Source organism: Larus michahellis, chromosome 2, assembly GCF_964199755.1.
Source record: "Larus michahellis chromosome 2, bLarMic1.1, whole genome shotgun sequence".
Taxonomy (NCBI): domain Eukaryota; kingdom Metazoa; phylum Chordata; class Aves; order Charadriiformes; family Laridae; genus Larus; species Larus michahellis.
In genome coordinates, this window is record NC_133897.1 from 148,769,317 (window position 1) to 148,793,565 (window position 24,249).

The 24,249-nt window shown below is 38.5% G+C and overlaps 1 long non-coding RNA gene across 1 annotated transcript in view; it reads right to left on the minus strand.

The window, feature by feature from the left end:
• The window catches only part of LOC141739755 (uncharacterized), a 28,574-nt gene extending 12,505 nt beyond the window's left edge, over positions 1 to 16,069 (minus strand). The window contains exon 1 of the long non-coding RNA XR_012585786.1: positions 15,332 to 16,069. This is a non-coding gene — a long non-coding RNA (uncharacterized LOC141739755). The remainder of the gene's footprint in view (positions 1 to 15,331) is intronic.
• Between the last annotated feature and the right edge of the window lie 8,180 nt (positions 16,070 to 24,249).

Consider the following 24,249-nt stretch of genomic DNA (forward strand, 5'->3'; position numbering starts at 1 on the left):
GTACAGGTGGAAAGTTATTTGAAATCATTCAGTTACTTCTTTCAGGAGCTCGGCCAATCTTTTATACCTGAAACATCCCTATGGAAAAACACAGATAAAACGCAGGGTGTCTTTATTCTCAGCCCTGTAGCAGTGATGCTGCTAGCTGTTAAAAATTAGATGGCTTCCATTTCAGAGTCTGGGTTTCAAGAGTTTATGTAACTTGGAAATAGAAGAGAAAGTGGCACTGAGGTTAAAGAAGGGCTAGTTTTCTTGGCATACTTCTCTTCTAATTTCTGAATCTTTCACTCCAGCCGCCCCCACACCTGGCACTGTCAGTACTTAAAGCACTACTTCCTTGCAGATGCATCATCTCTTCACTTATACTTTCTATTTAAAAAACCCCCAAACTTAACAACAAACCCCCTAGAGATGCTGATTTAACACGCTTTAAAATAGTATGGTAAATATTTAAAGCTAGCTTGGATATGGGGGAGTACTACTTAATTCCCTTCAGTACTTGCATCAAGGAGAATGGAGCTCTGCTTTTAATAGGAAAATGATTGCTTTGTTATTGTGTGGTGTTTTTTTTTCCCAGAAAGAGACATTTTCAAACCCCATCAATCTCTGGGTGCCACTTATCTTGGCGTTGTCATTCAGAAACTGTAAGGCCATGTGTACTTGATAGTGACATTCATATTCATTGTGACAGCTGAGGAAAACACATCACTAAACTATATAGCTAGGTCAGTTTATTCTCTGTACCCTCAAAAAAGGTACAGAGCCACATTTGTAACCTTCATCCCTTCTCTTGTCTACATAAATGGGCCCTGGAAACAATCATTAAGCAAGGGCAGGTAAGGCAGTCTTTTCACCGTTTTAACTCTATGTACAGAAGAAATTGTACCTTCGTCTATGATCTACTGTGCCCATGTACAGAAGTTGAGAGGTCACTATGCCTGCCTCATCATGAGCGATATACATTAAAAGTACAGAACTGCAGCAACTTATTTAACATATAAATAGCTTACACCGAAGAGGCTCTCAGCGTGGCGCTTCTGCTTGGAGTATGCGTAGCTTTGTCTGTATTGCTGATTTTTGAATATTTACTAACTTGAATACTGACGTACAAAAGTGGTAGAATTTGAGGTATTACTAGATATTATTGATCATGCTATAGCCTGAGAAGAATCAATATCTGTGGTAAAACAGAACACAAATACCTATATAATTCAATCTGAACCATAATAAAGTTTTTCTCAAGCGCGAAGTACCTTCCTAGCCTTTCTTACTTTTCAAAGGAACAGAAGGCAGAGAAGGTATCTAGGAGATCAAGACAAGACACTTATCCTACTAAAATGTAGGGAGGCTGATAAACTGAAGTCTGAAAGGAGGAACCTTTATAAGAATATTAACCCTCCAGGTAAGGTGGTTGTCTTCAGGCAGTACCTGCAGCTGTTCACCTGTTAGGTCCTCTTCTAGCAATCTATAAATATGTACAGGTAAGTACTGGCTTCATGGTACTTGGGCAGAATTATCATACAGTGGGAAATTTTTCACTTTATTCCATAACTGCTCTTAAAATATAATTTTCTGATTTACATGCACTTCTTGCACTGAAGATTCTTAGAAGAAATGCATGAAAAGTGGATGACACTGAAAGAAGTATCTGCAGTCCCAGTCCAGCCCCTCCTTTGCCTGTATATGTAGCAATACATCAGTTCATAGAATCATAGAATAGTTTCGGCTGAAAGGCACCATCTAGTCCCACCCCCCTGTAATGAACAGGGACATCTTCAACTAGATCAGGTTGCTCAAAGCCCCATCTAACCTTACTTTGAATGTTTCCAGGGATGGCACACCTACCACCTCTCTGGGCAACCTGTTCCAGTGTTTCGCCACCCTCATTGTAAAAATGTTTCTTCCTTCGATCTAGTCTAAATCTACCCACTTTTAGTTTAAAAACATTACCCCTTCTCCTATCGCAACAGGCCCAGCTGAAAAGTTTGTCCCCATCTTTCTTACAAAATCCCCATCTTTAGGCATTGAAAGGCCACAATAAGGTCTCTCAGAGCCTTCTCTTCTCCAGGCTGAACAACCCCAGCTCTCTCAGCCTGTCCTCACAGGAGACATGCTCCAGGTCTCTGATCATTTTTGTGTCCCTCCTCTGGACCCACTCCAACAGGTCCATGTCTTTCCTGTGCTGACAGCTCTAGAGCTGGACGCAGTACTCCAGGTAAAGTCTCACAAGAGTGGAGTAGAGGGACAGAATCACCTCCTTCAACCTGCTGGCCACACTTCTATCGATGCAGCCCAGGACACGGTTGGCTTTCTGAGCTGTGAGTGCATGTTGCCAGTTCATGTCCAGCTTTTCTTCCACCAGTACCCCCAAATATTCTTCAGGGACAGCTCTTCATGCTCTATACATTCCTTGATGTAGAGGGCAACACCTCTGCCCCTCCTTCCTCACCTGTCCCTTCTGAACAGCCTGTAGCCATTGATAGCCGCACTCCAGTAATGGGATTCATCCCACCAAGTTTTGGTAATGGCAACTAGGTTGTAGCTTTCTAGCAGCATGGTGGCTTCCAGCTCCTCCTCTTTGTTGCCCATGCTGCGTGCGTTGGTGTAGAGGCACTTCAGCTGTTGGGTGCGTCACCTTTTTAGAGGAACACCCCTTAATTCCTTTCAGGTATTTCACTGGTGTTTCCCTGTTGGCTCCTATTACCTCAGGAGCCCTTGGCTCATCTCTGTAAGACTTCAAGTGTGCTGCAGTGTAGCCAGCACATCTCAGAGCAACCGGCTGAGGGCCCTCACTAGCACCTCATCCCTCTAACCTTGGTGTGTCATCCCACAGCTTGTCACAGGTGAGATTGATATTATCCCCCTATTGTATTTTCTATGAAATATCCTTGGGTTTTCATCTATATGTTCATCATTTTCAAGGGAAATCATGCCTAACTTCCCTGTCAGTACCCTGTCCTGTCAGATTGAGTGACATTCTTTTAGAGACATAAATATGTGTCCAGGTGCTGTGGGACACCATTGTATTTCTGAGCAAAATACAAGAAATTGTGATTCTGGTAACTTTGCTGGTAAGCAGCAGCAACTCTTGACTCAAATCTTAACAAAGTAGTAGCTCTTTTCTTACATTCTCCTTCACCTGTCCCCAGTCAAAGTTATCCTGTTTTTCACTAATCGTTCCTGACTTGTGGCTGTCAGAATTATCGATGAGAGTCTGTTTGCTTGACTGGTGTCTTTGAATCACGGATCTGGAAAGATGGCTAAGACATGTTTCTCATTCTTTAATGCACATTATATGAAAGACTTTTTCAGTTTTAGTTAACGTGCTGTCCAAAAGGAATGAAATGACCTCATCTGTCACTTGCACGTGCTTTGTCTCACAGAACATTTGCCTCAAGCGCAAAAGTGGTAGGTGTATTTACAATGTCGCCACAAGGATGGCTGCACAGCATTTGTTCTGGCTTTTCCAGAAGGTCTTGAGAAGGATGATGCACTAGCTTTCCACTAAATTTAGTAGGTGACAAAGATGAGGAAACCTGGCCTTCCATCACAATTGTGATTATGCTGTGGAAAGTGCCCCATACTCTACGAGTTGGTCTTATACATGTAAGCAATGGGTCTTGCTTGAGTTGAACTGTTGTATTTGTTGTCCATCAATAATAATTAACCCTTCAATCTGTCGTGGTATTTTTACTTTCCCTGTCAGTGCACACTTAAATGCAAAGACTCGTCTCCATGAAAAGCAGATATGCTAAGATATTTAGTCCACACATTTTAGGTTACTATCAGGTGGTAATTGAAGGGAATGAAGAATGTTCTTATTTCTTTACTCCACTATATATTCGTTAGAGGGGCCAGGAAGGCGCTGAAATTAAGATGAATTCTTCTGAAGCCATTTGCTCAATCCCGAACATAAAGTTTATGATGGCCTTGATAAACTGGTTCAAAATTTTATAATTATGGAAATTTCTGTAAATCCACTGATCTAAATGGATTTATGTCCCTGTACATTAATTGCAAATCTGCATATGATATGCAGAGCTGTTTTTCCTGTATGAATCAGTTTAAAATTCAGTCTTCCCTAGCTCTTTGTTCATTCCTTCTATGTGTACTGCAGACAATAGCAATAGATCCTTGTCTTTGGCCTTGCTTTCTGCACAGTCATTGTCCATAGAGGGTTCTTTGAACCTACAGCTGTAAATTCGCTCATAACTACCTGAAATATCATACAAATTACAATAGAGAAAAACCCACAGCAAACAATGGGAACCTCGCCAACCTGTGTTACAACCTCGCCAAAACCTAGGCAGGAATTCATGCAGCACTCGGGAGTTAAGATTGCTGTCTTAAATACTCAATTCACTGATCTCTCTTTAAGAGTTATAGTACTGTAAAAATATTGCTACTTCGTCAAGGATCCCCGCTGCAAATAAATCAAAGCTGTTCTCCAGTAAAAGTAAGAGGTCTCAATTCAACTGAAAGGATACTACTCAGAATTACTTGTCATATTTGGATTCAGGGAACTGATTGTTTTATCCAACTAGGATCTGCGGCTTTCTGGGCTATTTGCTAAGTGACAACAGCTAGTTGCTGACAGACCAGTATAGTTAAACACCTAAGGAAATAAATCTTAAAGTTTTAAAGCTAGGAACTACTTTACCCAAGATGCTCTCCAAATTATCCAATGCAATCCAATAAAAGCACAAATAAACTACCAAAAATGCCATTTGGGAAAACAGCCTTTTAAAAACTAAACAATAAAATCCATGAACAAGAATATTTAAGAACCTTGTCTATCTCAATTGAGTTTGTTTTTTATTACATTTGAGGAAAATGGAAGCCAAGCAATTGCAACAATATTAAATGACTCTTCAGAATCACTTCTGCTTTGGTTTACGGCTGTCTAGGAAAATACAAAAATAACTAATGGAAGAGACTTCCTGCAGCATTTTCATTTTCTCTGTGTAGGCAGCACAGACCATCTCAATAGAACAACTGTTTCAACAAAGTCGTCTACAGACTCATCCCTGAACCTAAATGCATGTCCATCCTTCCAGAATGCCAAAATTTGGACTCTTATTGCAGTCCAAGCATCCAGAAGCTTGATTCAAACTTGGCTGTAAATGTCTGATGATTCAGCATTTTTTTCCTCATTTCTGCTAGAAAAGTCAGGTCTTCAGATTAATTTTCTACCAGGACCTACATGATGTTTTGGAAATTGTTTCTTTTGTCTGTAGAGCCATTAATTTTACCAGTCCCTGCCAGGCATCTTGTTTTTTTCTGTGTGCCTATCAGTATTTCTGGAACACTGGGGTACTGTATGGACAATAAAAGTTTCACACAAATCAGAATCATAGAATCATTTCAGTTGCAAAAGACCTTCAAGATCGAGTCCAACTGTAAACCTAACACTCCCAAGTCCACCACTAAACCATGTCCTTAAGTGCCACGTCTACAAGGCTTTCAAATACTTCCAGGGATGGTGACTCAACCACTTCCCTGGGCAGCCTGTACCAATGCTTGACAACCCTGTCAGTGAAGAAATTTCTAATCTAAACCTCCCCTGGAGCAACTTGAGGCTGTTTCTTCTCATCCTATCACTTGTTACTTGGGAGAAAAGACAGACACCCACCTCATTGCAACAATAAAAAGCCGATTGTACCAACTTTATGTTGCTCTGAAAAACATAGAAGTGGGGAAGAAAACAAGAGTTGCTCATGCTGCCATTTTAGAAACTGTGGGAGAAGAGCAAGCCAAGTGACAGAAATCCCATTTCTCACTAAGAATTACCATGAGAAAAGGATTGTGTTAGCTGGAGACCTTGCTGACATTCCTTTTTGGTGAGGAATGGTTTGCCTGATATGCACCTAGGCAAACATAACCTGAAAAATACCTGGAAGATACAGTATTAGAAAATAGAAATAATAGGATTGCAATGTAGGCAGTGGAGAAAACTCTTTTACTTAAATATTGCTAGAATTTAATTCATTTAGTGTGCCTGAGTGGGGTTTGTATCCCTCTGTTTAACTCATAGCTAGTAGTAGACCGGTTGGGTAAAAGGTCATGAGAAACCCAGGTGGAAGTATGAGGTTGGAAGGCTCTTCAGATCTTTGGAGCATTGTCTGTGTTTCATCCAGTTGCAGAATTAGGATTCTCTAGCTGTTAGAAGACAAATTCAATTCCAAATTCCCAAATCTCAGCAACCTTATAATTTATGAAGAACTAGAGTACTTATTCAAACTATGTTGATTTTTGGCTCCTGTGGTCTCTTATCCCCCAAGATGCATAGAATTGTACCTTTTTAATCATCTCTCAAAACAGAATTGTGTTCACAGAACAGTTACTTGAAAAATGGTTCTCACTAAGAGACGTTATTTCTGACTATCAAATCCCATGCCCTGAGGGAAAGTAGGAGTCATGCATATTTAACTTACTGATCAAATGAGCCTTTCTATGTAATGAGTTGTTTGAAAGTTAGAATAAAACCAGATTTGAAGATCACTTATCTTCTAAAGTCAACCTGTAAGTCCTGAAAAGTGTCAACTGATCTTATAAAAGGTTTATTGCATGTGTACCACCTATTTTACAGGGAAACATGCTAGCATGCTTTTTAAACTTTTTTTCTCTATCTAGTAGTAAATAGTAAAGTATGAATAAATTTGAAAGCCTACAGAGAGGTTTCCCAGCTGTCAACAAGACACAGAGACCATGAAATCTATGTAACTTCACATTTACTTGGACATTCCTTTTATCTGTTCTCTGAGAGGATTGCACTGAAGGAGAGGGGAATGAGGAAAATCTATACACTGTGATTAATTTTTCTACTTGAGCCTGGAGTGGGTATTTAACTAGCATTGATAGAAAAAAGGGCATTCTGCTCCTTTCCAATATTTCCCCTCTACGCTATTTACATATTGGAGTCCCGCCTCTGTGCACAAATGCAGCATGCCAGTGGTAACACTGACGTAACACCGATGTTACGAGAGGGATTAGGAAAGCAATCTGGAAAGCTTCCAGCAGAATCAGATAATCAGGATGCAGCACTTCACATGTGAGTTTGTAAAACCCAGCTCAGCAGATAGCATTCACGTGTCTGCAGGGGGGCAGACGTACAGCGCAGAGGCTTTTCCTACACTGTACACACAGCGCGTGGGGTCATGCTGAAAAAAGCATCAGAGAACCTGAGAGTGGCTAAAGCCACTTGGTGCATGTGTGCTAATTTAAATCATGTATAAGCAGAGATTTTGTCCTGCCTTTGTGTCTCCACAGCTCCACGGTATGCAGATGTTTGCAGCAAGGCCCTGCCAGGTAGCATACCTGTCAGAAAATGCCATCTGTTAGGTACGAGACCGGTTTTGTAAACTCCATACTACTACAACATCAAGGTCTCCAGTTTTCTTACTGACATCTCAGTCACTCTGGCTCTTGGTTGCTATGCCTGCAGTTTTCCCTTGTGCTTATCACAGATCATGTGCTTATCAGCCATGCCTTTTGACTCCAGCAGTATTTGTGAAACGATGCTCATGTAGGATGGCAGACACAAAACCCAATGACTCTTCTTTCATTGTGCTGCTGTGTTGCTGGCGCTGGTCCAGGCACATAACTATAACTGCCTTTCCAGGTTTCTGCTGTGGTAGAACTGATGTGGTAGAACCCACTGGAGAAATAACTTTTGGGCCAGCCTAACCTTGGGTTGCATCTGCCGTTTCTCCTGCTGCTCTGCTAGAGGCACACCTCTCTCCTGAGGGACGGGGGGAGTGGGATGCTCTCAACCTTTGCCTTTTCTATGGGTACGCTGCATCTATGTGCACTCTGCCTCCTGCATGTTTCACTTTGGACAGCGTGCAAGTTGTCACCAGAATTGCAACAATTTGTTACTCGATCTTATTAAAAATGGTATTTAAGTTTCTGAAATGACTACCCTTGGATACCTCTGCCCAGCACAGAGCTAAAGCAGGAGGGGGCCAATGTGTCAGTATTTTATAGGTTGGCACAGCGTTCACACCAATCCAGAAGATGTGCATTTGAATGAGAAGGCACCGTACCCCGAGACAGCCAAGAGGAGACAGGCACCACTCAGACCTCAGCCTTTGCTGCCACACAGGCTTCTGGCATGCTCTCCTTCCCACCACGGCTTAGAGCAGCTGGTCTCTCACAGCGATGGATGAAAGCTGACTCTTTACTTTGAGATGCGGAGTCTAGCTGATGTGATGGCATCAAGTCCGCTGGTGTTGTGTGCACCCATGTCATAGCCTGTCAGCATTAAGGTGCCAAACTCCAGCTTAAAATCAGCTAGGCTTTTGCCTGATGTCTCCTATTCTAAGTTTCTAGACTAATTCATGTTTCCTTAATTTCAGATTTCCATTAAAGCCTTACCTTTGACTGTAATTTTTCAAACTGATGTTGAGATGGCAATCAAAGTGTAGTAGATGTTTTTACAGGTCAGTACTTATTTGTGAAGTGTCCATGTAAGTCAGGCTCCAATACCATCTTGATTAGCTAATTAGAGATAAAGTATCTTACAAAATGTATTTCGTTATTGTTAATTATCCCACTGTATTAAGATGCAACTGATCCATACGGCAATGCTCAAAAATGATTAATTTCAGTGTTATTTATACGAAAGCTGCTTAACAAAGAGCCCTATGAACCCATCATCTCCCTTTTCATTAAAGTTGTCAAGTTAAATTATATCACAGAAACATTATTATTTATAACTCTCTACAAAATAGCTAAGACATCCAAATAATCCAAATATCTTATAAAGTCAAAATGCTGAAGAAGCTCTATATTATTATTTCATTAGGATGGAGACACTACCATTAGGCTCTTTCAGCCTAATTGTGTGTTTGGGGGAATCAGTGTAATTTCTATTCCTTTTGTTTAAACATGAAGACTTAAAATCTGATCAGGAGAATGTAAAGTGTTTCTTATGAGGAGAGACTAATAGAACTTGGATTATTTTAGGTCAGTAAATAGAAGGCTGCAATGGGCTATCATCACTGTTTCTATGAGGAAAGTGCAGATCAGGGAAAGAAAACAATTTAATCTAATGGTCGATGTTGGCAGAAAAACAAATGGGGGCAGACAAGCTGATATTACAGCTAAGATGGAAATCAGAAAAAAATTTCTAAAGTCAAAACATCAGGGGTTTGAAAGAACTTTACAATCACTGCAATAACTGAAAAAGCCTTCCTTTTAAGATGGAGCTTAAAGAGTTTGTGGAGAAAATTATCTGATGCTGTTGCTAGTGATAGAAAAAGAGTAGACTTGTGACCTTGGGGATATTTTTACAGTCTTATGCATTAGTTTATCTTATTAAAAGCTAATCAAATTAACTGCGGAGACTGTGTGATGACCAGAGGAACAGTGACAGGCCAAGAAGCTCAAGTAACCTGAGCAGGCAGCAGACCAAATCAGCACCAAAAGAGAAGGAACAGGCCACGATCCCTGTTTTTAAAAAAAAAAAAATAATAAAAAAAAAGTTAGGTCAAAGAAAGAAACCCTCTCTCCAGAATGCTCTGCAGACTCAGGGGGGTTTTAGTGTAAAAAGGTACAGGATTTACTGTAGGATCCATAAATCCATAATAAGTAGAATGATAATTTTTTGTTGGAGAGGAGAAAATTTCATGATGGTACATTTGTCTTGCTGAGCCCTGTGCATAATCATTGCTGTTGATCCTATATTCTTATTAAATGCTATGTCTAACTATCCTCTATCTATGTGTGTGCTTATTCTGAGACTTTTTGTGACCCGCTAGTGAACTTCAGGCCGGGTTAGGGGGCAAATAGGACAAGATCTCTGAGTGCCACCTTCTGGAGAGGCTGGGGTCAGGTCAGGATCCTACAATCCACAGGATTCAGCTACCTCTAACACCACATTCCCATATTCCCGTTCAGTTATTTAGCTTTATTTACTATTTTATCTATTTTTTCTACCCTAGTGTTCTTCAAATTTACCCTTCTTTTTTTAACAAGCCCGTTTTGCAAATTTTATAACATTCATGCACATAATGTAGAAGGTTTTTATGGCTTTTTGTTTAGCCTTACATTTCATCATCCTTTCATTCTACTGTCAGTAGAGCTCACTCTGCTTCATGAAATGTTGAGAATACTGGACTTTATTTTGCATGAGAAAGACCTTGTTTTGGTTAAGAAGGATATAAACCCTCTCCTTCTGGTACTGGTAGTACTGGTAGTACTTTTCATTACTTTTTATTTATGCTACTTTTCTTTTTAAACCTCTGAAACTTGTTAAATGGTACATTTTAGGTACTTTCATGCTGTTGCTCATAGAAAATGAACAACAATCCAAGTATGTCAATCGGGTTGGATAGCTTTTAGAGGAACTCTTGACAGGCTTGTGGTTGAGTGCTTAGAATAATCCTCGAGATGATATTTATGACTAATTGCATGCGCTGGAACTCCGCTACCAAGTCTGTCCTTTCACCGAGGACTCACACAAAACACGTTCATATATTTATGTCAAGGGTAAGCACAGATTCTCTTATTCTGGCAGTTTTACTCTAGGTACTTTACACTTGAAGTCTTGTAGTTTTATCTTTTTAGAAGACTGACTGATTGAAACACTTAGATAAGTGTAAATAGGGCAATTCTCTTGTTTCAGCAATACAGTTTCCCTTCTAACTTCTCTAATAAGGTCCTCATCATCCCGTGAAGCACTGCAGTAGATATCGTCTTTAATATTATGTCTGCTTATCTTTGCCTTCCAGAAAGAAATTCTGGGATAGTGCCTCGACTGACTGATTTGAGTTAGTCAATTGATTTGAATCAGTGGAGTAGTCAGTGATCTGGGCTTCAACATCATGCGGATGGAGCTATCTATTGAAAGAAGTGTCATTTTTATCTTTGATGTTTGAAGTCACTTTTCTCTTCCTTCCCTTGTCATATTTCACAACCACTCCGGTTGGGGAACAGTCTTCCTTACAGTAGTGATTCTCTCCTACAATTTTGTATCTGTTACCTCTGCCAGAATTAGCCCTTCTTTCTATTTCCTTCTCACAAGCAGTCATTTGTTATTAAATAACACCGCCTTTGAGATCCACAATAAATACATCCCTGTGTTTCAGACATAGGAAAAATCCACACATTTAACAGAGACTGGTAAAAGAAAGGTTTATTCCACTATTCTGTCAACATTTGGCCAGGGACACCCAGCTTGCAGGTACCAGTTAGAGTTTACTCCCACTGAGAATAATGATAGAAGCCTTCTTTAAACCTGTCTTAGAAAATAAAAAATTCAACTTCTTTTTCACGATACACTAAAATACTTCTGAGGGATTTTGGAGCTCGCTTTTTCCATTATGAACTCAAATCTTTGTTACTGAGTCTACCAGATTTGAAAGCCTGATAATTTTAAGGGAAAACCTAGAAAACTGGGGGCACATTTATGGAGTCTTCATATATTATAAAGATGCATATAAAAAAAAAAAAATTTACTTTTAGTTTGGGTTCAACCAGTAGCCCCAGTGAGCTATCGGAAAAGCCTGTATAGTATTGTCTGTACCTACAGACAACACAATCAGTAACCCAGGATAACCCCATGGATATTTAGATTTTTCTCTTTGATTTGATTTTAAAGTATAATTTAACCTTTCCGAATTTCATCAATGAATGAATGAACAAGGCATCATTTTTAAATATCAGAGGCAAATAAAAAACTTCAAATTTATTTCAGCTTAATAGTCAGACTGCTTACTACCATCGCATGAAAAGGCAGTAACACTAACCAGTGACAGTGTTTCATTCTGTGTATTGAATATTCTAGTTGCAATAATTTTTAAACGTAATTAGATTATTTGAGCAATATGACCTTGTGTCTTACTTTACTTACAGGTGATTCTTAGAGTACTTTAGTTGTTGTAATACCTTACAATTATTTTGTTTTAGAGAGTCCTCTTGTTACATAATACGAGGTAAAATATTTTAGAGGCACTCAACAGATTAATCACAGACTGTTAAAAATGTGATTGAAATGAATTTTTTCTTCAAAATGTATCATGCATTAGCAGCAGTAGGACTCCTCTTTTAATACCTGGAAGAAAAAGAAAAAAACTGTTCTCCAGAGGAACATTCAAAGCACCAAGAGTTGGGCTTTGAAATGCCCTTTAAACAAGCTTCTTTTTCATCCCAGAAAGTAGACCCTTTAGATTCAGGTTTGTTATTTTAGGAGATATTTAGGTGCCTAAGTCAGTCATAGGCATTGACTAGGACTTCCAGATTGGTCTTTGTTCCAGATAATACAACTGCTATTTGTTAGTTCAAACACACTTGTTAATTTTCTGCTTGCTCATAAAATGTCACTATTTTGCTTATTAACATGATCAGCTTGTGCATCTCACTACTCTGTTGATGCTTTAAGTATGTAATAGCAGAGCTATCCCTCTGTCATCTTCCGTACAGCACATTTTTAGTATCTGTTCTGTTCGTAGCAATGTATTTCCTTAAGTAAATCTAAAAGCTGTAAATTCATCGCATGGTCTGTGCCATGATTTTAAGTCAGAGGATTGTTTTTCTCAAACCTTGAGAATACATGTTTACATTCTAATATTTAAAGTCAATAATCTCAAAAAAGAACTACATTAAAGACATATATTAAAGAGAGTAACAGTAATACAGCTGATGGTCTAACTAATATCTCCTTCTTCTTTTCACAGTGTTTAGAAATATGGTGAGAAGAGCCACAGACAGAAAAAGAGAAATGAGACGACAAGATTATGAAGGACACTGCAAATGAAAAGGCCCAAGTTTGTTCTGACAAGACAAAGCCTGATGTGTAAACTTCAGAGTGATTTATCTTAGTCAGAGATCTGACTGGATACCATGCAAAGTCATGGCTTATGTGGCCACTCATATGGGCAATACATAATGAGTCTAACTAGACCGTGTACTTAGGATATACCGCCTACTCTGTAGGGATTTTCCCTGCGTATATTCATATCACGTGTTCCGGGGTAACTACCTCGCGCGTGCTACATGTTAAGAGCCTGAAAAGAAACAAACCCTGAGAAGCAGTCTGCCCCGCAGTAGCCTGCAGGATTCACTCATGGCTTGCTGCTGTGAGGCGCTGCTGACACCAAAAATTGATGTGCAGACAGCACCTCTAGATTAGGCTGCAAGTAATTGGGCGTAAGAAGAAGATTGTGCAGAAGAAGCACTTCACGTTGCACCATTTGGATACACGGTGGTGGTCACCAGAGTCAGCCTGGACTGCGGGCAAGAGACGGGACGGTCTGGTCAGTGTGTCTCTACACTGCTCGCCTGCATAGACCAGAAGAGGATGCACAAAAATGGCCTCTCCACTGGAAGGGAAAAGAAAAAATGCCTATGGATTACTGGAGAATTATCTTGAATAAATAGTATTCTTCCAATTTTAAGTCAATTTAATAGCTACTTAACTTTTAAAGAAGAGAATGTCACTGACCTTTCTTTTTTAATATATGAGCCCCCTGACCATGTCTGAGCTTCATAAAATTTAATTGCACTAGGGACCTCATTATTATATTACATTTCAGTATTGGTGGACTCAGGCATTAACTCAAAAATATGATTTTTCAGGTCATAAGATCTGTGAGAACAATATCTTCATCTTGGGAATGGAAAGAATACAGAGGGTAGTTTAATCACACACCTCCAAAGAATCAATTTTGAATTGTTTTCCTTTATCAAAAAGTCTGTTGTTTTTCTGAGTTTTTACTCTACAAACTGATGTGGATTGTGGCAAGTTAATTTTATGTTGGCGTGTTGAATAGGATGCATCTTTTAATATATATTCATTAAGGATACTAACACATTGAAAATTTTCATCTTAGAAGTGTAGATAAGATAGCTTTCATCCTAAGTACCGAATATGTTTCTTCTAAAAATGTAAGGAAACAGACTGCACTTAAAATAGGCTTTGGCTCTGCACAGACGAGGTGAGGAAGTAGCAGGGGGATAGGTTTGTCTCCATTGCAGATTTTTACATTTAATTATTTGCATGAATATAATTTAGTGTTCTGAATATCATTAAAATCAAATACCTGCAATATCAATCAGTTGTTATTCTTCCCATTCCCCTCATGCACTCTTGCTAAACAACAGGACGATAAAAATGTCACTGGCATTTAGAGGTGATGATAGATCAAATTTCTGAGGAGTTATCCTTAGAACTACATATCAAGACCAGAAGCAAAAGAATAGAATGTTTTAAAGGTTGGGGTTTTTTGAGCCAGAAGAGTTAATCTGAAAGCTTCTCATTGAAAACTAACAAATTTTTTTTTTTTTTTTGCACATAACCTTTCAATAATGTTTCTTAAAAACCAATTCTTTTCATTCATTCCTCATTTGCACACAAACGAGACTGTTTATTCCAGCAAACAGAACATGCACAATTCTGCTGCCATCCTCTTTCTCCTCCTTCAGGCTGCTCCCCTCATTTTCCCCAAGTGCACTTCTGAAGAGCACATTATATTTACAAAATCTTTATTTATTCAGTTAGCATTAGGTACTGCCTAAGATTGTTGATAATTCTTCCAGTGTTTACTGTCTGATTTCCTGCTCCATTGCACATGAGAAGCAGCACTAACATTTAAGTCAATGAGCCAGGACAGATGATGTGGTCTATTCGGTATTAGAGTGTTGTTTAAAATATATCCCCAGTGGAAATACTACAAGTAACGTTATTTTTTTCTTGTGCTTTGCTTGCTCTCTAATTATGTGACCAATGTTGAATATTCAAAATTTTACACAGATTAATTGCCCTCTATTTACTGCAACCAAAGTTTTTCAAAGCAGTATGCAATTTGCCCATCTAGTGCTTCACATTGTAGGATCTGGATCACATTCACGTGAAACAATGATTTGCTATTAAAATTAGTGCAATTACAAGAGAACTCTAGGCATTAAATTCTAACTGTACACAATTTTGCTCCATAAGCTAGTAGATGCCAGCGATCAAAGTCTGTAAGATGTTCTGACACATTTTTTCTTCATTTCCATGCCTAGACTTCTGAACAAAAGAACTAATAAGATTTGCTAGCCTTAATTTCAGCTTTAATGTTTGTTTTGAGAAATACATCCTGCCATGAGATAATTGGATATATTTTTAAATAACTGAATTAAGAAAAAATCTTTTCTAAGTAATGTTGTTCAGTGTGCAGATCCCCAAACTTGATTAAGGAGGAGACAGAGGAGCCCATTCACTGCCTTCCATCTATCACTGATTTGCACCTGCCATCGGCAGGCACAGCGTCATGCAGGCAGCTGCCTGGCAGGGAATCTCTCATATTTCAAACAGCAGGAATCTTCTGGCATATGGCCACGGACTCACCTTTGTAATGACTGAAAATCCACATGCGGTCCTACTGCCAAGATGCCTCTGCCCATCCCTCTCACTCCGGAGTAGGGGCTGATTGAGAAGCCTTTTTGTGTTCCTAGCTATCAGCTGCTGAATGGAAAATACCAAACAGGTATTCAGCGTTGTATCGATATCCGGAAGAAAAACCCTGGTGATGCTAGATAGTGGAAAATGGGTTCAGCTGAGAAAAATACTGAAAAATCTACTCGAGGTTATACAGATACTTTTCCAAAATAGAAAATGCCATGCAGAATGTCTTCTTTGTTAAACAGTCTTGCTTCTTGTATAAGAACATCTGCAAGCAGTTTACTTCAGGCAGGAAGCAGCTCACTTGCTCAACTGATCCTTGAGCCTGTGTTTCTTTGTTAGGAAATACTGTGCTTGGCACTTCTACAGAACTGAGAAAATAATAATTTTATCAAATACCGAAAAATCCTCAACTTAGACTGAAATCTCAGATTCTTCCCTTTGCATCTTAGAACTTCGTACAATTTTCCTCCCAAGGTATTTCAAGTCAGTAAAATTTAAAGCAATTATAACAATTATGGACGTCACCAGACTCTGCCTGACAAATGAGTATGACTGCAGTAACCTCCTCAGAGTTTCTCCCGGATACTATCTTTCTCACCACCGGCACCATTAATCAAAGATGTGACGCACGTATCTCTGTATAAAACTGGAAGTGAGTCAGCCGCTATAGATATATGTGACTCCTTGCAGATGCTCAGGCTCCACTGAGTCGTGACTTGAGCAACCAACTGTTTCAAAGCTGCACGTTGTTTGAAGTATTCTTTCATAGAACAAAATCAGCAGGAACCTTGTTCCTGGTTTAGTTCTATTACATAACACGATGTGTTGGGTGCCACATATTGCTGCACATAGATACTGCAGATGAAAATATGACTATGTGATTTTTCTCTTCCTTCTCCTCCTATATGCAGATAAGATGAGAGAATCATATATGCAAATTTTAGATGTCTCTGACCACGAGAATTTCAAGCTTTCATTAAAAAGAACTTGACTCTTACTGTGATGTTTTTCTTTTTATCTTTCAGAATGTTCAATAAAATAAAAATACACTGTTAATAAAGACATTAAACAACTGGACATGATGATTACGGGACATAAGGGCTTTCACTCACTGGTCAGAAATTTTAGTGCCAAAGGGGTTATTAAAGGCTAAAAGGCGATGCTCGGCCAGGCGACTTTAACCATCTCACAGTTAAGCTTCCAGTCCAAGCTGGGCATTCAGAATCTTTCCATAATCAGAGGTGAGACATCCTACAGAAAGTCTCTCATGAGCCAGTCACTCATTCCACCTATTTTAAAATTAAACGAAATGCCCTTGTATTTGCTTCTCTCTGTTGATTAACTTTCTCTAATGTTGACTAGACACTTCATTTTTGGATAGCTAAAATCAGTTGCCATGAATCCTGGCTTAGACATTGTGGAATACGCAGCCAACGATACACTTAGAATGGGTGCTTGCTTCAGTCCGGTTACTCTTGGCAAGGTGTTCCTCATTAGGTATTTAGTCCCATTGCTTTAATATAAAACAAACTTAGACAGATAGCAAAACTGTAGGCTTAAAAAACCTGCTGGCAAAAAGTTGTCCTTTGTACTCAGTGGACCAACATTTCCCCGTTTAGAGTAGCACTGCATTAAACATCGAATATTTATTTATGTTCTGAAAAAAAGATAAATACTATCCTCTTCACATGTTTCAATGAGATATCTGTTGGTAAAGATAGTAAACGTCTAATGTACCTTTGCTTTAGACTGACAGGAAGCTCATTGGGGCTCACTGAGGATATACGATGTCCAGGTTATTCTGTCACTGGAGTGACTGAAAATATTTCTCCTTTCTTCTCAGTATATTTCTTTGCAAATAGGATGGTCAAATCTGTACATGCCTTTAGTCATCTCTGTCTGATTTTGCTGCCTGGGCTTGTATAAAACCAAAGCAAGTCTGTATGATCAGCTGTAGAACGACAGTTAAGACTGCTTGTGGCTGTCTTAACTATTGTTAAGACAATAACAATAACGTGTTAATTAAGAGCCTGTTCACCTTGTTTCAGTGCTTTGCCAATGCTGCAGTAAATATAACTATTGGAATTAGTGCAAAACTAATCAGTTCTTTTTTATCTCAGTGGAAAAATTATATTTTATCATACTTAGAACGTCCTTAAAATAACTAAGTAGTTATTCTCTAGGAAGTAGTGAAACCATTCTGTTCTAACCCCAGAGGAAAGCAATGCAACAATATGTAGGTTTTTTATAAGAAAGGGCAAAGTGAATAGAAAAGCTGTGCTGACGCATAATAGAACATTTTTCAGAGTGCCTGATCCTGAAAAAGCTGACAGAGAAACTAACCAAAGAGATACTATTACTGCATCTAATTGAACTAATATTCTGAATCTGTTTCATTTTAGGTCTATGACAAAATTTGGGTATAAAACCACCTTTATGAAATCACCTTATTTGCACCAATGGATTATTTCCTATCAATAGACAGAGGGGAAAAATCCATTACTACTTTCCTGAATCTCATTGAACAGCTAGTAAGTATGAGACATTGCTGTTTTCTCTAAGAGTGCTTCCAAGTATAATGTATGTTTGTGATTTTAATCCATATCGATGGAATATGTGTCTCCTCTAGGTCCTGCAACGTGCCGTGAAGTCCAGCTCAGCATTCCTATGTAGCTATAAGGCAAAGGAAAGGACACATAAACCAGCAGGTGACAGGGGGCTTTCCAAAATCTCTCATCACCTGTGGTTCATTATGGTGAAAATCACTCTGGAGTAAAGCACCGATCAGGTGCTGGTTGATGCTGGTTGAAGAAGAGTTGGCAAAGGATGATGAACCCAAGCATGACTCAAGCATTGCGTGTGAGCAGAGGAAGTCATGAATCAGTTTTCATAACCGCTGTGAAATTGCCGATAAGTAAAGGTGTCCATCTGCAGTCAACTCAGTCCACATTTACGCGTCTTCCAAGATTTCTCATTGAAAAAATAGTTCTCATAAAGCGGAATTCCTGTGTATCACTTTCTGCCATTTCTGGCTGGGAAATTCTGTCTTATTGTGTCTGACAGTGAGTTGATATCTGTTACTGAGGTCTTCATCACTTCTCAGCAGGATCTCAGCAATAACATGGGTGTGAAACCTTCAGAATTTAGGAAAAGGCAGCAAAGATGGAATATTGCAACTATTACAATCATATCGAATCTTCCTTAAGTTTTTATAATGACTAAACATAAAATATTAAACAAAAGACACGCTTAGTCTAAGCCTTTAGCATCAAGGCACTAGGCTCAAGATATTTAAAAGGGCAGCTAAAGCAGAGATAAAGGTCAGAGCTAAAAAATCTTACCTGGCTGAATGAAACCTTCTAAAGAAAACAAGAAAGTTTGTCCCTAACAAATCCTTACAAATGTTACTATTAAGAATAACAAATGTTTTAGCATGCACTTCTTTTCTGCAGGAAAAAATAAAGATCATTCTATTACACATAAGAATTCTATTACATACATGAATGATAGAAAATAGAATGTAAAAATAAGAGAATTGCTGCACCTGGGGAACGGTGTTTGGTTTAAACAGCCTTTCCCAGGATTATAATTAAATCTGTAGTTTTTCCAAGTCATGCTCAATTTCCACATGATGCAAATGGAGAAATTACCACAGATTTTGGATTTTAGTAGATATACCAAGAATCCAGACATGCTCTAAAACCTGATTATTTCATCATCAGATTGAGTTTTGTTAGAGAGGTCTATATTTTGATCATTTTCCCAGTCAAAAAAATGCAAAATAAGTCTACTTTTCAAAGAAGGAAAACTTCCAGTTTGACCAAAATAGAGAAAATTAAAGCCCATTTCCAGTGCACGTAAAGTGATGCCATTGATCCAAATGAAACATCGGCTAAGATTATCTCTAGTGATTTCAGACACATGCACTGTAGTCACTTAATATTTTTAAAGCCTATGTGAGGAATAGAAATCTACAAAGAACAGTTCCTTTATGTACTTTAGGTACATTTACCTACTTTATGAACGTATCATAGGATAAGATCAATTGCATCCAATAAGCATATATGTGTGTGTGTGTGTGTGTGTGTGTGTGTGTGTATAAACACACATACATTTTCCATTGACTGTAAAGGGACCATATGGCAACAGCTCATATAAGATCATCTACTTTACATATATCTGTATTTCACAAAAAAACCCACCAAAACATTCATGTTTTAGCCCCAAAAGAGAAGTCAACTAGTATTATTTCTGGAGAGTCTCATCAAGAATCCATTTAACATTTACTTTACAGAATGTTATCCAAAAGTGACTGGTTTAAGAGACATAAGTTGTATCTATAAGCATGGTTGACTTGGACTTCTGCTGTGATTATCCCTATTAACACAGGGACTGAAGTGCCTTAAAGCTTGGTGCACCTATAAGTGTACCAATGACCTCAATGTAGTGTTTTGTAGGCTTCAGTAATCATTACAAGTTGGTACCACGCAAACCAAGGTAACTATTTCACCTGTGTTTTTCAGCTTCTAAGTGACAATCTGGTTTTAAACATGGCTAATTCCCAAACATGGATTATCCAAATCTGAAAGGCCCGTCAATCAAGACAGATAGGAAAATCAAACAGAAAAACATGGCTGATTTGGAGAATGTGAGTAAAGAAATTTAGCCACACAATTTAGCCACACAAAGTGAATATATGCTACATACTAAGATTTTATCAACTAGAAGCAACTAGAAAGTCTAGGTCTTTAATCACATCACTAATGAGACATAAACACGGGTATGATCACAGCATTCAAAATAAACAGAGGTGCACCACAGGATGCATTTTCATTACAAAGAGGGAAGTATGAGTATAGTGCATATGAAATACTCCGTAGAGCTCCGCACCAGAAAGACAAGTCCCACCGAAACAGAGGACTGGTATGACTGAGGAAGGTAAGGACCTGTGTAAGAAGGGCATACTAGAGAATCTTGATTAGTTCAACAAGTTGAAGGCTGCCTAGGCTATCTTAACTTCTTAGCTAGGAGACAGTGTTGGCATAAATCGAATAAATTCATTTAGGCTGAAAATTTAAGGAAGGCTCATTAACCACCTATATTTTTGAACAACTATTTCCACAGAAGTAGCTGTTTGCAGCTAGCAATGTCACCTATTTTAAATTGGAGCTGGGTAATTTAATGGCAAAGAATCTACGGGGTAGCTGTTTGAAGTAGCAGGGGACTTCATCTAATGCCCCTGCTAACCTGTGTTCCTCTTACTTAGCTTTTGAAAACATCAGACTTTTCCTTACTTCCCTGTATTATTAGGTATTCTGTGTTTCAAAAAAGATCAATAAAGAACAACTACCTTGTTATATGCTGTGAAGTCTTTTATTTTGAGGCATAAATTTCCACAGACTTGCGACTCAAACTGAGACAGCACACTTAATAAAAGATGTTACATATGTAACACTTTGTTTTCATAACTGCGTCGAGAAGTCAGTCTGCTTTCACCACTCTCGTTTTTATGTTATATTTTTTTATTTGTCTTCATCTTTGCCAAGTGTTTTAATCCAAAAACTAGAATTTACTCTTTATTTTTTATTTCTGAGAGTTATCAATGTTTTCTCTTCCTTTCTCACACAAAATCAACAGCTTTAGGGATTCTCTTATCTTTCGGGAACATGAGCGTGTCCCTACTTCCCAGCATGTCTATACTCTTGTTCTTATGTCTTGTTTTCCTCTGTCCAATGGGATTTATATGAATATTATTCCTTAATTTTAACTGGAATTATAATCATAAGGATTTGGAACAATCTACCTCATGGTTAACTCAAAAAAGATATGTAGATTCACAAGCTTTAGGTATAACATAATTCAGATTTGTTGCTAAAGTGTCAAAGCCAGATCAAATGCAATTTGAGGTGGCCACATCTAAATGAAAATGCAATTTCTTCATCTCACATCAGCCATAACCCATGCTATTAATAACTTGATTTTTCTATTCATTTGGGGGTTTTTTGTTGTTTGGTTGTTTGGGTTTTTTTTTCAGGAGGAAAGAGCAATTTTCCAAGAGGCAGCTTAACAACAAATTTACCTGAGGTATTCGCAGTCATTTTCCTGCACTGCATGGTGCCTGGAAGTCTAGCAATAAAATGCACGTTTAAACTAATAAAGACAAGCTGATATGCACAATAATCCTTGTTCAATGACAAAGCTTTTTTGGGTTTTTTTTTTTGTTGTTTTTTTTTCTACTGTGCAGGACAGTGCAGTTTGGTCCACTGAGTTTTTTTGAGCTCTAGTTCCAGCTGCTGCTGTAGATGCACGGTTTGGGCTTGGGCAAATCACTGTCCTTCCACTTTCCTCTTCACTCACATTAAAAATGTGGGCCCCATTGCCTACCCTAAATTAATGAAGAAAACAACAGACACAGGCCCAGGGCAGTGACGAGGTTTGTAGCTAACCAAAGTGAAACAGTAAATATAAACCAGCTTGTTCTCTTCCTGCCCTTAGTCTCCGTCAGGGAATTACAGTAGTTCTGGAGGTGAAAACTGAAAGCCTTGGAAGTGCAAAGGAACTTTTTTTTTCTTTTTGGCAAGACTAAAGTATATCGTTTGCACTGTTTTATTGCCACTTTCTTAAACTGTCTTTCTTAAATTAAAAGCCTAGCATATACCGCACTTCTTTTATCTAAATAACGTATGTTCTGAAGATGTTCATCTACTCTGGAGAAATAGGTCCAAATTTTTTGGAAATGTTTTAAAATTAGGTTTCTATAATTAAGCTACACAAAACACAATGCAGAGGAATGGTGATACCTGTTTTAACATCAAAGATTTGCAGATCTTTTCCATTGACCTTCTCTTTAATTATTTTGTCCTTTGGTAATAAAGTTAGCAGGAACTTTTTATTGCAGGATATTTGTACAAGATTAAAAAGATCCCCAGGAACTTACACACTGCCAAGAGTAAATTAATATTCTCTTCCTCTTGCTGTAACTGGAAACATGGCAACTGAGTCAGGCATTAGCCTCTAACATTTCGACTTTCAGTAACAGACTTTAAATGGAATTAGTATGCTTCAAGAGGGCTTCAGGAGATCTTACTTCTAAATTTTAATGAAACTCAGAGAAATGTAGGTGACATGGACATTATACATGCTACATGTATTTGTATATTTGCATCTCTGACTTTCTTTCACCTTTTATACACACAAATGACACTCCCCTCCGCTCTACATCGCCCACACTATGCATATATGAAAGGTAAATATAGTAAAGAGAGCAGATAGAATGGTAAAATAGACTAAAATACATGAATATGAACAGAAATTAAGAAGGATTTTAATTTAATTTCATTGTTCTATCTTTAACACTGTATATTAAAATCCAGGACTAAGTCTATCTGTGTTGCAAAGAGTAATGCAGTAATGCAGACTGTTAGCTACTACTGCCTTACTTTCTTGGGTTCTAAAACTTTTAGGCATTTCTCTCATACACATTTCTCCCCTAAAAGTTTGCAGTGATCCAGTTATAGGTGGAGCACCTGCTGGGTCATGTGTGAATAGTTGTAGTGAGGAATGGGAATGATCCATCTGGCAGCAACCATTGAGACCTCCTTTGATGTAGTACCCTTGAGGCCAGAGAACTTCTCAGTAGGAAATGAGAGAGGCTGGGGTGCTAACACTGCTAAGGGGAGAGGTTTGGTGTGCACCTTGCAAGAGCTTGCCCAAGTTACCAACCTGGGGACAGTCTGTGTGAAAGCATCTTGGACACCTCCTCTCACTGAGCAGCTCGGAGTCATTAGGCCAAACAAAGCCATCCTAAAAAAGAGCTACCAGTTTAGGGACCGAGTTACTCAAGGGGAAGGGAGATTATTTGGTTCCCAGGTGAAGGCTAGGGTCTCTTACTCTCTAGTCATTAATTTCCAGAACTCACTAAATATGATGGGAGAACATGGGGTCAAGGGGTGGAACAGTGACTTCAGCTCTCAAATTGAGAAAAAAGAGTTTGTCTTCAAACCCTTATTTTGGTTGCCATTGTCGTAGTCTCTAAAGATAATATTGCCTGTTCTTTGTTCTGCAGCATTCCTGTTTCATTTGCCCTATGAGGCACTGGAGAGCAAAAGCATTTTGTTTTGGTAACTCCTTCGATTAGGACCCTGGAAACCTGGATTCTGTTCATGCTTTTCTGTGGTAGTGGGCATGACTATGTCACAATGTGCAAATGAGAGGGCTGTAGCTAGTTTTATCTGTTAATTCTGACATTTCTGCAATTCTTAGTATATAACTTTGAAGCTGTAGCATCCTTTAAACATAGTTGCATATGATACAGCCCCTAGTTTAAAGGAGATATACTGGAGGTTTTTTCCCTTGGCTACATTTTTTGTGTCCAATTTTCTATCCTTTATTCATGAGATTTAAATCTTCCATCTAGTTAATGGCAGGTGAGGAAATGTAAAAAATTGCTTAATAGTCTTGTGGTTTGCCCAAACGTACCTATTTGAATAATGTAAAATTATATAAACTATAAATTGTATCAGTTTCAAGGATTGCTGCAGTAAATTCCCAATCCCTTCAAATCGGCTTAGGTACACACACAAGGGTATTTAGACAAATGTATTTGATATTTGTGCTAAGGAACACCATGAAATGCATATTATAGATTGGCATTTTTTGCCGTATCTAGGAAAGCCTCAAAAAAATAAAAAATGAACACTACTTTCTTCTACAGTCCACAGGAGACTTTTGGCTGCATTCAACAGAAAGAAAAAAACTTTCCTCCTGGTCCTACTACCTAGGACCATAACGAAGCCCTAGATTATGCCCTATGTGAATGAGCCATTCATTGCTTGAAAATCCTTCTTACCTGACCAGTACCA